The sequence below is a fragment of the Corythoichthys intestinalis genome, chromosome 4, assembly GCF_030265065.1.
Source record: "Corythoichthys intestinalis isolate RoL2023-P3 chromosome 4, ASM3026506v1, whole genome shotgun sequence".
NCBI lineage: Eukaryota > Metazoa > Chordata > Actinopteri > Syngnathiformes > Syngnathidae > Corythoichthys > Corythoichthys intestinalis.
The window spans coordinates 49,009,530-49,024,479 of NC_080398.1; positions in this window are offsets into that span (position 1 = coordinate 49,009,530).

Here is a 14,950-nt window from a genome sequence, read left to right on the forward strand (position 1 = left end):
ATTTTTTCCCAGTCGTTTTTAACAAAGAAAGTGATGCAGAGACTCTTACCAGAGATACATTAAGTCATCAAAGCCTTATATATTTTTTTTATGTCGAGGTATATATAATGGAAGCTTGATTTTTTGCCAGTCGTTTTTAACAAAGAAAGTGATGATTAAGAAAGTCTCTGGTTGACAACAGAATGAAAACTAAAAAATGCTCCTGCTGATGTTTACACCACAAAATTGCTGATTCGCTCATTTCGCTGTCAATCACAAAGGAATTCAGCCTCAATGTGATCATCCAATCATCATGCAGAAAAGCTGGGTGTCCGGCCAGCCGAGCCCCACCCACTCCCCTATAAACCCCACAAAGACGCTAGTCGTCCGATGGGCGGTACAAGCCCAGCATTTATTCAATGACTTTCGTCATTTTCGTTTCAATGCAGTTTCAATGCAGTGGAACAACGCACTCTCAACTCTGTAGATCACAGGTGTCAAACCGATTCCAGAAAGGGCCAAGTGGGTGCTGGATTTTGTTCCAATCGATTCCGTGAAGAGAGTTTAACCATTGAACTTCCTGCTGAAACAAACAGCACCTGACAAAGTTTAACTGATTACACATGTAAAAGATCTGATTGGTGAAAAGGTGTCCTCTTCATTGGTTGGAAAGCAAACCTGCACCCACTTGGCCCATTCTGGAATCGGTTTGACACCTGTGCTGTAGATGCTCAGCATCCACACTGTTTAATATGGTGGCCGAGAGGTGTCAGGCGAAATGCAAAGTCCAAACACTCAGCAAATAGAAAAAAGTACAAACCCCAATTGCAAATGCTTTGCAAAATAAAAAAAGCAAAAATGCAAGCTGGCACAACACGACACCCAATTGCCACAATACCAATGTAAATGGCTCACAACATGAATGCAAAAGAAAAACGGACGAATGCAAACTTCCACAACACGATTCCCAATCCCTAAACCGCGATTACAAATTGGCAAAAGCACGAACCCCAATTGCCACAACACGAATGCAAATGGCTTGCAAGACGCAATTCGCCTGACAGCGGTGTCAAGATATATGCTTGGTTAGAAGCTTAGCCCATGCTTGTAAATACAGGCATCCCAGTTATGTGTATGTGAGTTTGCGTGCGTGTGTGAGCGTGCGCGTTTTTCTGTGGGGAAGTAGATGCCGATTTTGGTGTTCCGCGGAGATATCCAATTTAAAGCCAAGTTTTGCCAGTCACTCACACCCTTGAATATGATAACCCTGTTGTGGCTCTGTTGTACAATTAGCATCTTTAGTGGACAACCTGAAACTCCGCTCACCATTTTGGTGGGGCTCTCCGGCGTTTGATGGTCCACATCTTCAATCTCGTTCAGTAGTTGTTGTAGCTTTTGAAAGCTTAAGTTAGAAAAAAACAAAAACTACGTAATCCATCTTCTTTCTTCTGTCCTCAGGTGGTTTTGGCCAAGCAAAGCAAATGACTGTCTCTAAGGTGCTAGTCACATATCTGTTCGAAAATTAAGTTTGCCCCATTATAAATATATTTTTTGTTCATTTCATTCATTTGTTTGTTAATTTTAAATTGCTTCACAACTTTTATAGACATTTTATAACATTTTACGGGCAAAGTCTTAATTTCAATTTCATGTATTGGAAAGTCGATTACATGCAATGACAATTTTGGCCACCGGGGAGGGGGGGTATGCCCCCCCACCCCTCCTTAATCGCCGCGTATGATTCTAGCGCATATTTAATCAATGACTTGTACATACAAAAAGTGTACATTTGATCACTTATTTTTTTGACATTTTAGGGGAAGCTGTGCTTCCCCTTGCAATCTAGCAATCACATCTGAGTGCAGCTGTGCTGTCTATGAAAATAAAGACTTAAATGTTTTAAATTATACTGTTTATAAATTTTGCTTACACTACTGTCTTCTAAAAACACAAATGAATAATATATATATATATGTATTTTTTGTATTTGTGGCTAACCGAACGTGTACCAAACAGTGAACTCAATGTCGAGGTATGTACCAAACTGTGACTTCTGTGAACCTTAACATCTCCCATTCCCTGTCATCGCCAGTAACTAGCTTGGATTACTACACTAATAACATTCAACAGTCTATTTTACAGATAAACAGCTACAAAGGTAAATGTAATATTCCTCATTTTCCATGGAGAATTGATTTTCTCCTTGAGCTCCCCAGCTGGGAGTGTTGCGTGTAAAGGAAAAGTAATTGGTTGAAAATAGCTTCAAAACCCTTTTGGCTGATGGTGTCCTTTTACAGCCAAGTGAATCAAACTCAGCAAAGGAGTGAATTGGGGCACTGCTGTGACCGCAGTCTGAGCCAGTCAACTTGAATTGAACTCACCTGGAAAGCAGGATTTATTCCAGTTTGATTCACTCACATTTACTGGTTTAATTGAAAGACTGACCCACGGTCACAGACATGGGTTAAACGGCTTTCTCAAGTAATAGGGCAAGAAGTGGAATGAATGGAGGTGTGGTCACTGAAGGGGAAAATTTGTTTGAACCCTGAAAACATTGTTTGATGTGTAGTGTGTGATGTGCTGTGCTACTTGATTTCATGCTGTTTCTTCTCTGTTTTGTAGCAATTTGGGATAATTGTTGAGGAGGTAAGCACTTTGAAATATCTCATCTTTTGAAATGTTTGCCAAGTAGTTGTGCAGAAAGTTTGTGTTATGGATAATCCTTTGGGGCTACCATATGATATTATCATGAATTTATTTAATCATTATCGTAGACAGCACAGTGGGAATAGTGCTCAGCATGCCTGTTTCACAGTTGAGAGATTCTGTGTCTGAATCCGTGCCACATGAGTTTACAGTAATTCACACAGTCGAGCTTCCTCTTAAATTCAAAGATTCGGTGAGAAAATAATATTTTTCCTATATTAAAAATAGATAAAGTCTAATTACCGATTTTTATTTATTTATTTTTTTTTTTAAGTTGTCGATTTGCCGTTTGGGTATTTTACAAAATATGGCAATAGTGGCAAATTCACAAAACATGCAAAACCCCACTCCTCTAACTTTCAGTGAAGTGACTGAGGAGTTTCAGTTGAGTAAAAAATACATTTTATGTAATTGAATATGTGTTTTATCAGGAGTTGATTTATAATAATTATATTTTTTAATGTGGGGTGGCGTGGCTCAGTGGTAGAGTAGTTGTCCCCCAACCCAGAGGTTGTGGGTTCGATTCTTCGCCCCGATGAACTCGCCTAAGTATCCTTGAGCAAGATACAGAACCCCACGTTGCTCCTGTTGCTGTGTCACCAGTAGGTGAATGGCGAGATAGTGTAAAGCGCTTTGAGCGCCTTGAAAGGTGGAAAAGCGCTATATAAATATAACACCATTTACCATACATTCATTTTGAGAAGGTCAGCAAATGGCAGACATTTGCATGAGTCACTATGATCCGAGTCATAAGTAAGTCTCGAGTCTTACCTGTTGTGGGCAAGGCAAGTCAAGTTGAGTTGAGTCACGAGGTTGAGTTGAGTCATAAGGTTATGTTGAGACAAGTTGAGTCGAGCCGAGTTACAAGGTAGTGAAGACAAGTCAAGCCGAGTCAAAGGTTGTAAAGACGAGTCGCGTCAAGTCAAAATGTTCTCGAGTCAAATCAAGTCACAGGTTAGTCAAGGCCTTCACCATCGTTCTTCAACCCACCCACAAAGCACTCAGGTTTATCTTTGAAGGAAACCTTACTGTCAATTTAAGTTAATGTAAAAAAAAAAACAAAAAACTATGCAGTATAGTCTGCAGGGAATTTTATTGTTTTTTCATTGCCATGATATTCTGTAAGGGCATGGTGAGAGCGACCAATGCGAACAAGCGGATCACTGGCAGGTTTGAACCAATCTACGAGCCAAGTTTGTCAAGTCTCAAATCATTGTCTAATGAGTCAAGTCGGATCAAGTCTCGAGTTATTGCCTCACAAGTCGAGTTGAGTCTCGAGTCTCGGACCCACCTAGCTCAAGCGAGTGTCGTCTGAGTCTGTTTTTTTTTCTTCTTCAAGTCCGGATCGAGTTGCGAGACATAAAATTTGCAACTCAAGTCAACTTGAGTCTGAGTCCCTGTGACTCAAGTCCAGTTGTCTGGCAAATGACTACAAACTGTGGATGGAGACAAATTTGACTAGATTTTCAAATAATAAAGTATATAGCTTTAGATTATGCACAACCTGCAAAATAACTGCAGGAGATTATGTAACATTGTGGGACTACCATTGTTACAGGAGTGCTCTGGAGAACGCAAGTAGGGCTGTAACATAATAATTTTCTATAATTAATGACATGTTTTAGACCCCACTTGAATTTTATTTTTGGCTCCCTTTCATTTTTCATGGCCCTCCTCCTTTCAACAACAACCCAACGCTATTGTCCTCTCTATGGCTTGTCCATTGTTCTTAATCTTTGGAAAGTCATGTACAAATACAAATTGTGCAAAAATACTCAGGAACACAAGATTGAAATAAGATCTCTCATAAATATCCAGAGCCTGCAGAGTCATGTACTCATAAAACAAATAAGGCTTCCCTCAAGTGTTATAATAATATACAGTATGTGAACCGCTGTACGCGTACACATTTGTGTATATATTTATGAATGAATTTCAAGTAGCTAAGATTAAGTTCTTTGATGCTAGCTTTAAAGCTACCATCTAGAGTATGTTATTTTGTTTTTCATTCTTCTAATTTCTTGCTTTAATCTTATTCTCACTTTTTCGGTACGCTATTACTCCTCCCACACACTTTCACCTAGAGACTCCATCAAGGGTGAAAGTGGCAAGAATTTCTTGCAGGAACTCCCCTACGTGAAGGTCGCCACGGAGCCAGACATTTTGTGTATTTATTTTGTTTATTTTCTTTTTTTTGGGGGGGGGGGGGGGGCGGGGGCAAACCTCTTAAAACTACTGAAATGCATAGACTGTTTTGGCATAGTTATTTCTATAACACATACGAAAAACAGATTTTCATTGAAAATTGTATTTTTTCAATTATTTGCAAGATAAAAGTTAACAAAAACAGCAATAACCCTGTGACATATTTACTGTATGTCACACTGCTTTTGCCATAGTGTGCACTTCCTGTGGGTGTGGTATTACAGTATAAAAAGGAATCTCTGTTATGTCTCTAGGACATATATGCTGAGAAGCACACTGAATAAAGAAGTGTTGTTCCATTCAAGTCTCAGCCTTACATGTACTTAGATCAAGGGAGTACATAACAAAAGAGGCGACGAGGACGTCTGGACCTGCGTCAGCTTGGACGTGCTGTTTTTGGAGTTTACTGCGGGTCGCGGTGCTCCTGGGGACAGACGGCGCCGACCTCAGCTTCCACGTCGTGACTTCGTGGGGAGGACGAGCGGAGTCTTCAAAAGGAGCGTGAAGGTGCTGTATAACCAGGCGCTATGGCGGGAGTTATCGGCTCTGTTGGTCCTTTTGACGAGCTTGTGGAACAGTGGAGCTCATACACAGAGCGGTTTGGCTGTTTCGTGGAAGCTAACGAAATAACGGAAGAGAAAGTGGTGCCCACGTTTTTGAGCGTTATTGGGCCAAAGACTTTCAATTTACTGAGAAACTTGCTTCAACCTGATAAACCTGGTAGTAAAACGTACAGGGAAATTGTGGAAACTCTTAATGGACATTTTTCACCCTTGTGATAGCAGAGAGATTCCGATTTCACAGGAGAAATCAGGAAGAGGGGGAATCTGTCACTATGTTCGTAGCGGCGCTGCGAAAGCTGGCTGAACATTGTGAGTTTGGTGATGTTTTAGAAGACACATCAAGAGACAGATTGGTATGGGGACTGAGAAATGAAGCAACACAAAAGAAGTTACTCTCAGAAAGTGGACTGACGTTAAAGAAAGCCTTTGATGTAAGCGTGGCTATGGAAATGGCTTGAAAGGAGGCTCAACAACTGAACATTACGAGCAGAATACACCAAGGGGCAAGTATCCAAAGCAATGTTGCTGGTCCCTTTTTTAGGTGCGGTAAAACAGGGCACCTTTCCTCTACCTGCTGGTGCAAAGAAATGAACTGTCATCATTGTGGGAAGAAGGGTCATGTTGAGCGTGACTGTCGGAAAAAAACATGCACAGACAAAGATCAGGGTTGGTGGTTTCAGAAGGTCCATGCCAGTTCGTATCTCTCGAGAAAACATGAGGCTCGCTGGCGATACTTTGGTAGTTGCATGCACAGATGTTCGGTATTTGAGGAGAAATTCGTGTAGTCTCTGATGGAGTGTACTTTGCCCTTGTGATGCTTTGAGAGCATGTTTGAGGGTCTGCACAAACCTCTCTGCCAAGCCGTTGGTTGCCGGGTGATAGGGAGCCGACTTAATGTGTTGAACCCCATTGGCTTGCAGGAATTCAACCATTTCGTTTGACACAAATTGGGGCCCGTTGTCTGAGACGAGTTGTGCAGGGGCTCCGAAACGACTAAACATCTCCCCTAACTTCTCAATTGCCTTTTCCGATGTGTTTTTTTTTTTTTTTTTTTTTTAAACCTGTCCTGTTCAGCTGTTTGACACAGAGAATGGAAGTCTAAGTGCCCGGATTCTGAACAGTTTTAATGTTTCACATTGAGAGTCTGACATACTCCCATTGTGATGATTCAAAATACCTTTTTATTATGACAAAGCAGCGAACAGGAAGGGATTATGGGGGGACAGAAGAAAAGAAATACAAGAGAAGAAAGAAAAGAAACACATACACAAACAACAACAAGAAATACATTGAACATCTAAACTAGTTACTAATATGCTGGTGCTATCGTCAGCGAGATGTATTTCCGGTTTACACCATGTGGGGGCCTATTGGCCAGTGAAAGAGGAGAATGGGGGTGGGGGTGTCTATAAGACTATAAACTAAGTGATTGAAAGGGGTAGAGTGTACACAAATCAGTTCTGTGATCTAGAACCCAGTAATCGTGTGAATCTCTTATGAGTGAAAGCCCGTTGGCGACCAACCCTACGCCGCCGCATCGCCAATCCCGGCACCGGAACCCCCAACCCGAGCATGCCCTACCACATCCAGCAGCACGCAAGCCCCACCGGGCGCGCGACAGCCACGCAGACGGGCGGAGAGACCGCGCGGGCACCAACCCAGGGCCACGGCCCACACCCAGCCAGCCCGGGGAGGGAGGGCGGGCGGGGGGGCGGGGGGATCCACGCGCAGCCCATCCCTCCTCCAACCGCCCAGCAAAGGAGCCACCGTCACCCCCCCCCGGGACCCAGGGTGGTCCCCCGGGCCACCCGCGCGCCCATCAACCGGCCTTTAGGGATGGCAGGAGGGGACGCATCACCAACCCCACGCCTACACCCACCCCCGCCCGCCCACCCGGACCACGAGCCACAGCCACAGCCCCCCAACCGGCACGGCACGCCACGGGGCCCCCAGCGGCCCACCAAGCCCCAGGCAAGGCAGGGTCCCCCGCCGGTGCAGGCGACACCCAGCTGATACACCGGCGCCCAGCCAGCGACCCGCGACGGAGCGCAGGGCGGACGCCCAGCCAGAGAAGAGAGGGGAAGGCGGAGGCAGGAGAACGCCCAGGGACTGCCATGGGGCGACGCAAGATCGGAGACCCGACCCCCCAACCCACTCCCGCGGCCGGCAGCCGAGGCAGAGGGGAGGCCACACCCCGGGAGCCACGCCATATAGAAAAAGTGTGGGACCCACCTACCACCCTATTACTGTGGCTGCCAGGTTCCCGACTGGCAGCCATCACCCAGCACCGTGATGGGGGTGTGAGGGGAGGGTAGTGCAATGTATGCATTAAAATAGGAGAGCTTGGCTTGGGGCAGTGGGACCGCAGCATGGAGTTTCTGTCCAGCCGCCCGTCCCACCGCCCTTTGCCAGAGCTCTCCTGTGGAGTATGATGTGTGTGGTGCATTTAAAAAAGGTGCAGGGATGGCGGGGCCCGTGGTGAGGAGGCAGCCATGAGGCCCCCCCCCCCCCCAGCAGGTCCCAACCATCCCACAACCTTGGTGTGTGGTGCATTAAAAACAGGGGGGAGTCGGGCTGGGACTGTAAAGCCCCGTCCCAACTCTCCCCGGAGAAATGTATGAGCATGTAAGTGCCAGGGTGAAAAATATTTACAGTGCCGAAGTGAGAAGTGCGTGAGTTAAGAGGCAGGCTCCCGCGGGCGTGGCCCCGTCCACCAGAACCACCGGCCCCAGGGCGGAAGAAGCGTCAGGGCCCCGATCAATCCCCGCCCCAGAACACCCACGGCGCCTCCGCGACCGCCCACCCCCCTCCCACCCACCGAGCACCCACCCCGCACCCCGAGCAGGCGCCACACCAAGCGCCGGCGACCAGGGGGCGTCCACCCCACCGGCAAGGGACAACAAGCCTCACCCTAGGCCCCGCGGGCCCCAAGAGGCCCCGCTAACGACCCCGCCGGCCGGGGGGCAGCCGCGGCCGCCGCGGCCCAGGGAGGCGGACAGGGCCGGAAACAGACCAAGGGGAGAGAAGCGCACCCCCCACAACCCACCCCCGGGCCAAGAGGGGCGCGCGGTATGGCACCAGAGGGCACCTCCCCGGCACCCGGTACAGGGAGACGCGGCTCCGGCCGGGCGGACCTGGGAGGGAACCATGGCTGCCGCATACACCCCCCGGCCCCCACCCCAACCCCAACCCCACCCCGGCCGGCCGGGGAAGGGCCGCGGCCCCGGACCGGCACCCGCACGGCCCCCCCACCCGCCCACGACACCAGCGCGCGCCCGACGGGACCCCCCGCACAGCCAGACGCAACCGGACAAGCCCCGGCCGAAAATCCCGGGGGCCAAGACCGGCGGCGGGACGGCCCAGGGCAGGACGCCAACAAACTCCACCTGTAAAGCTGATAGAAGAAGAGGTTTATCAAACACCATTAGATGTATGCCAAGGACCAGTGAAGTGTATTATTTACGCATTTACCCTTTTCCGATGTGGTTGATTTCATGATAGCTACCTCTGGCCACTTACTATGGGCATCGATAGCAACCAGAAACATTCGATTTTCAAAAGGCCCCGCAAAGTCAGTATGAATGCAGTGCCAAGGGTCCTGAGGAAAATCCCAAGGATGAAGTGGGGCTGCAGGTGGATTGTTGCGAATCTTCTGGCAAGATGAACAACTTTTTACCGTCTCTTCGATCTGTTTATCTAATCCTGGCCACCAAAAATAACTTCTCGCCATTTCTTTCATTTTAACAATACCACTGTGACCTGCATGCAGTTGCGCAAGCATTTTAGCACGCAATGACTGTGGCACAATCACTCTCCTCCCCCACAGCAAACAACCCGATTGAACAGAAAGTTCCCACCTCCTATCCAAAAAAGGTTTGAGAGCGGTGTTCTCACACTTGGTTTGTCCTTTAATTACCATGTCCATGACGACTGACAGGTCGGGGTCGTTCCGAGTTGCACGTTTCACTTGCGACGCTGAAATTGGTGCATGTTCAACATTTCGGAAATAGAATATGTCCACTGAGGTAGGTTCATGTTTTGTGACAGGAAGCGGCAACCTCGAAAGTCCATCAGCATTGCAATGCAAATCAGATTTACGATACTTGATGTCGTATGAGTGAGCTGATAACAACAAAGCCCACCTCTGAAGACATGCAGCAGCCAATGAAGGGATTCCTGCATGAGGTCCCAAAATCGTTGTCAGTGGTCTGTGATCCGTTAACAGAGTAAACTTCCTTCCATACAAATATTGGTGGAACTTCCTCACACCAAAAATAATGCTCAATGCTTCTCGTTCCAATTGAGCATTGTTTGACTCTGCTTTTCTTCTGAAACCACCAACCCTGAGCGAGCTTGTTCAAATGGATCAACGGAAGCAAGCCAAGTACAGAGACCTGCATTCCAAGAACCGAGTTTTTGCACCTGGTGACTCTGTTATGGCCCGGAGTTACCAGAGTAAGGAAAAGTGGGCCCCTGCCACCATCATTGCTCAAACTGGGCCTGTTTCCTACACCGTTCAGACAGCTGATGGTGTTTGGCGTTGCCATGTGGATCAATTGTTGGGAACACCAGACACTACTCCAGAACTGACTATTGATTGTGATGATGCTAGCAGTGTAATTATCCCAGAAATGTCTAGCTTACCGGACGTGCCAAAAATACCAGAAATGTCTAGCTTACCGGATGTGTCAAACCCAAACAATCCTGCTGTAATTGTGTCTAATTCAATCAATGCACAAACGGAACCTGAAACTGTATCGGAACCTGTTTCCACAAGTGGGAAATCGGAAGTGACTGTTGAACGTCGTTATCCTGCACGCGACAGGCGACCGCCTGATAGATCAGGAGGTATTTTTGTGTTTATTTCTGGGACATGTTATGTAAGGGGGGAGGAGATGTGACATATTTATGCCACAATGCTGTTGCCATAGTGTGCACTTTCTGTGGGTGTGGTATTACAGTATAAAAAGGAATCTCTGTTATGTCTCTGGGACATATATGCTGAGAAGCACACTGAATAAAGAAGTGTTGTTCCATTCAAGTCTCGGCCTTACATGTACTTAGATCAAGGGAGTACATAACAAACCCCAATCTCCATCTCTTAATTTTTATTTTCCCTCATTTCCTCACATACTAAATGCCAAATCTAAATTTTAACTACTTAAGAACACATGATGCATATTAAAAATTAATGTCAACATTTACTTTTGCTTTCTTTTTCTAATAATAAAGATATAAGTAACATACATTCAGAAAAATACAAATGACTTCTATCATGCAGAGTGAAGTGGAATATATTTTGAAAATCACACATTTACTTTTTTTAATCATAAGGAAATTAATAAGTAGCCTAACATGAATGAACAAATATAGGTCCAAAGTGCACACTGACAGCCAAGATGTTCTGAACCTCCCCATCAGAGCAAATAAAACTAAATATGATAAATAAGCCTCCTCAACTCTTTCCTTGCTCGTAAAGATGTGATCTATTTTCTGTTGCATTGCCCTTTTTTTTTGTAGCATCAATTCAAAAAACTTTTGTTGTTGTTGTTGCTGTTCCAGAAAACATGCACGAGCTAGCTATCTCTGCTGATCACATGTCAGTATGTCAGCCAACTGAACGGATAAATGAGTCCAGGCGTTTGGTTTTGCTGCGTGCATTCGCAAATTGACATGACTTCTCATCGTCAGACTCGGATCTAGGGAAACCTCCATGCCGTCCGTGGAATAAAATAAATAATAAATATCGGTGGAAACGGATTATGTTACACAAGCACTTTATTATGCTTGTTGTTAACACTTGTGTATGTAAATCTGATGTTGGTAGATTGTTTTCTTCTTGGAGATGAAATGAATGTGTGGCAGCTCAGCATGTTTATTTTCTTACATAACGTTTTGACAGTTGCCGTCATATTTTTGGAATCAAAGCATCGTGTGCCGGAACAGCATTCCGGCCCTGAATCTTATACCGGAATTGCGTTCCTGTCCTGAATCATATACCGGAACTGCGTTCCTGACCGTTCTGGCCAACTTTCACCCCTCGACTCCATTCAGACTTCAATATATTTGCAAAAAATCATGCCGTGTGGGCATCTATCAAGTTTTTGCCCAAAATTCAAGTTTTTTCCAAAATATGAATTAATTTCCTATGGCAGATTCCTCAATATTTAAGCAAAACCTCACAATGTTTGACCAAAAACTTACATGACACCCATGCACATCAATTCCATTGAAGCCAATGTACATGAACTCCACTGACGCCCATGTACGTACGTCAATGCCAATGACGGGAATTACACATCCAATTCAATTGTGGACATGTACATCCATGCCATTGACATCCATGTATATCCATTCCAATGACGCCCGTATACGTCGATTCTATGACACCAATGCACGTGAACGCCATTGAAGCCCACGCATGTCGATGCCACTCACAGCTACTGCATGTACGTCAATTCCATCGATAGAAAGTGACCTGATATCAACAGGAAGTGACCTGAAATCAACAGGAAGTGACCCCAAGTGGTTTACCTGCTAAAGCAAAGCTACCATGACAATTTCTCCAGAAATGGCCTTTTCTAGTCAATTCAACTATTCAACGTGAGCAATTCAACTTTTAATGCAAATGATCTAGATTTTGCCCACAGGACATTTTCATAAACTTGATTGTTCATTTCCTAAAAAGATTTATAAATAGTAAGAAGTTGCACTTGTACCTAAATTAGTATTGTTTCAAAGGGTTACTAGCATATACCAACGTTTTGGGCTTGTTTAATTTTATGTCCATTAATTTCATTTCTGAATGCCAAAATTGAAAGTTTCACTGGATAGCAAACTCATGTCATTGCTATTGTAAATTAAAATGTTTCTTTTTTTTATTAAAAAATTTTTTTTTTTTACTTATGAATCCCACAACGAAATATCATAACCAAGAATCTAGCATTTTTGTTACTCTCCAATCCAAATATGTCATCATGGAAATAGGAGATTTTGCCACTGCAGTTTTCAGGAGCCCGGATATGACTTGCATTTTACAGTATGCATCATCACACATGACTCACTGCCAAACCTTCAGATAACTCCACATTCCACCTAGAATTGAGCATCTGTTGGATTTTGTTTGAGGACCGTTTAGTTTGGAGACTGTTCATCTTTTTTTTGGACATTCGTGAACTCTTTAACTTCCTTTTCCCCCAAACCAGAGATACGATTGACGCAAGTCCTATAACTACGTACACACGTGCACACATCAAAACCATTAGTTTATTACTGTACGGTGACTAAAAGGTGAGACAAACTGCCATTATCTACAAAATCCACTTTGTACAATCGACGATGATGTTGTGCGTCTTGCGCGTTTCCTGTGTTTGACTTCTAAACAATCACATTATCACTGTGAGTACACACCTAAGAATTCTTAAAACATTCATGGGAGTTATATAAATGTGTGCCAGCTGCTTCTGGGAACATAATTTATTAGGAATAACCGCAAATTCCCAGATAAACTGAATAGACCTAGAAAGACCTAATAAATGTTTAGACTCAATGCCTGGAAAACTAATGGCACTCACATTAGTTGGACCTTTCCTGAACAACAACACAAAGACAAAACAAAACAAAACAAAATGGCATAAGAAAATGTAGAAACAAAGTTGCTGACTCACGACCACTGAAAAAAACAGCATGTTAGCTATGTTACAATGTTTATAGACAATGGATATACAAGTAAATTAATGAGTTTTTAGGAAGTGCTTTATATTCTGCCCTTGAATTAAAGTAAGCAGAGAGAATAGCTCTAGAGTCTAGACCACTCGGAACCCACCAATTTCCAACATGCAGTTGCATCAACATTTACACTACCATTCCTGCATACCATCATTATGATTCCAAGTTTTTATTATTTTTTTTAAATTTAATCATTTGTTTGAATGTCGTCTGGTGAAGTATAACCTGACATTCCTGTTCATGTGCATTAACAGTGGATAACAGGCTTCTAATAATTGTTCATACGAACACAGAAATTAATAATGCCAATGTACAGAAAACTTCATGCACTGATTATTATGATTTTGATCCATGTATTAGGAATGTCAATTGGAATGTCCAAACACTGAAAATGGATGTAATGTCTATAACATTTCTGATGGGAGGTACCTTTTCACAAATCTCTCAAGCTCTTCACTTCAATCATATGTTGATCGTTTTAGTTCAGATCCATTATGATGGTCTGTAAAAGACCCCCCCCCCCCCAAAAGAAACAAACAAAAAAAAAACCTTTGTCATTGTTCATGTACAATACATTTGGACTAAAATAATGTAGTCTTTAGACTTAACCGCACCTGTCAAATTTGATAAGAAAACTATATTTGTTAATATATAAGCTGCATTGGACTGTAAGCCGCAGGTATCCACATTGTTTTATGAGATTTTTGCACCAAAGCACATTATCTTTTCAAAATAATATTAGATACTCCAGGTTATAAACAGCAGGTTTCAAACAGGTGGTGGGGGAGTTATAATCTGAAAATCAAGCAGTGAATAGATAAAGAGCCAGGCAGACTGTGACAGGTACTGACCTTATTGCCTAATTGAATAGAGGTTTTTCAAGTGACGTCACCGCACTTCTGCTAAAATGGCAACGCCCACCCCTGGACCTGACGCTATGCTTTTCACTTGTACACAAGCCGTAGCTTTGCAAGGCTACAAGGCTACGTTTAAACTTTTAAGCGGCGATCTCATTTCAAATTAGACAAAATATGAAATGTTGAAGTACTGCGTAGCATTTGGCTGCACAAACGTGCAGGAGAATTCGAAGAATCTCCACTTTTTGTCACGTTCTGCTGCTGGTTAGATTATGTTTTGTTACAGAGCTCATTGTGGGGGGCGTTCCTGACGTCGCACCTGCACTCATTGCAGGCTCATCAACACAGCATTTAAGCTCGGCTGATCCCGAAGAAAGCTGTCGAGATATTGCTTGCTGATCGCCATTAGATTCTCGCACTATAGCCTTGCTACTTTCGCTTATTCCCTGCCTAGGATTTTGTTTGTGTGCTGCCCTCCGTTGAATCTCTACCTTGTGCAGGTATTTGTATTTTGCCGGCTCTCTGCCTATTGTCTTAGTTACCCTCGATTTTGTATTATTGAGCCCCGTCGACCTATTGTCAAGGACCCTTTTTGTTTTTTCTGCCTTTCCGCAATCGCGTATTGTTTTTCGTTAGTGCTTAATAGACCCTTGTATTATTGAGCCCCGTCGACCTACTGTCACGGACCCTTTTATTTTGTTTTACCTTTCCGCAATCGCGTGTTGTTTTTTCGTTTATGATTAATAAACCCTTGTACGCCATCCCCGCTTGTTGTCTGTTGCTTGGGCCAACCTTATTTCCATATTCGCGGACGTAACACTTTTAACAGATCCCAAAAGAGAAGGAGCGACATGAAGAGCGGTTGGCTTCCATGAAACGGGTGAACTTCTTCCCAACTGACGGTTCGAGACT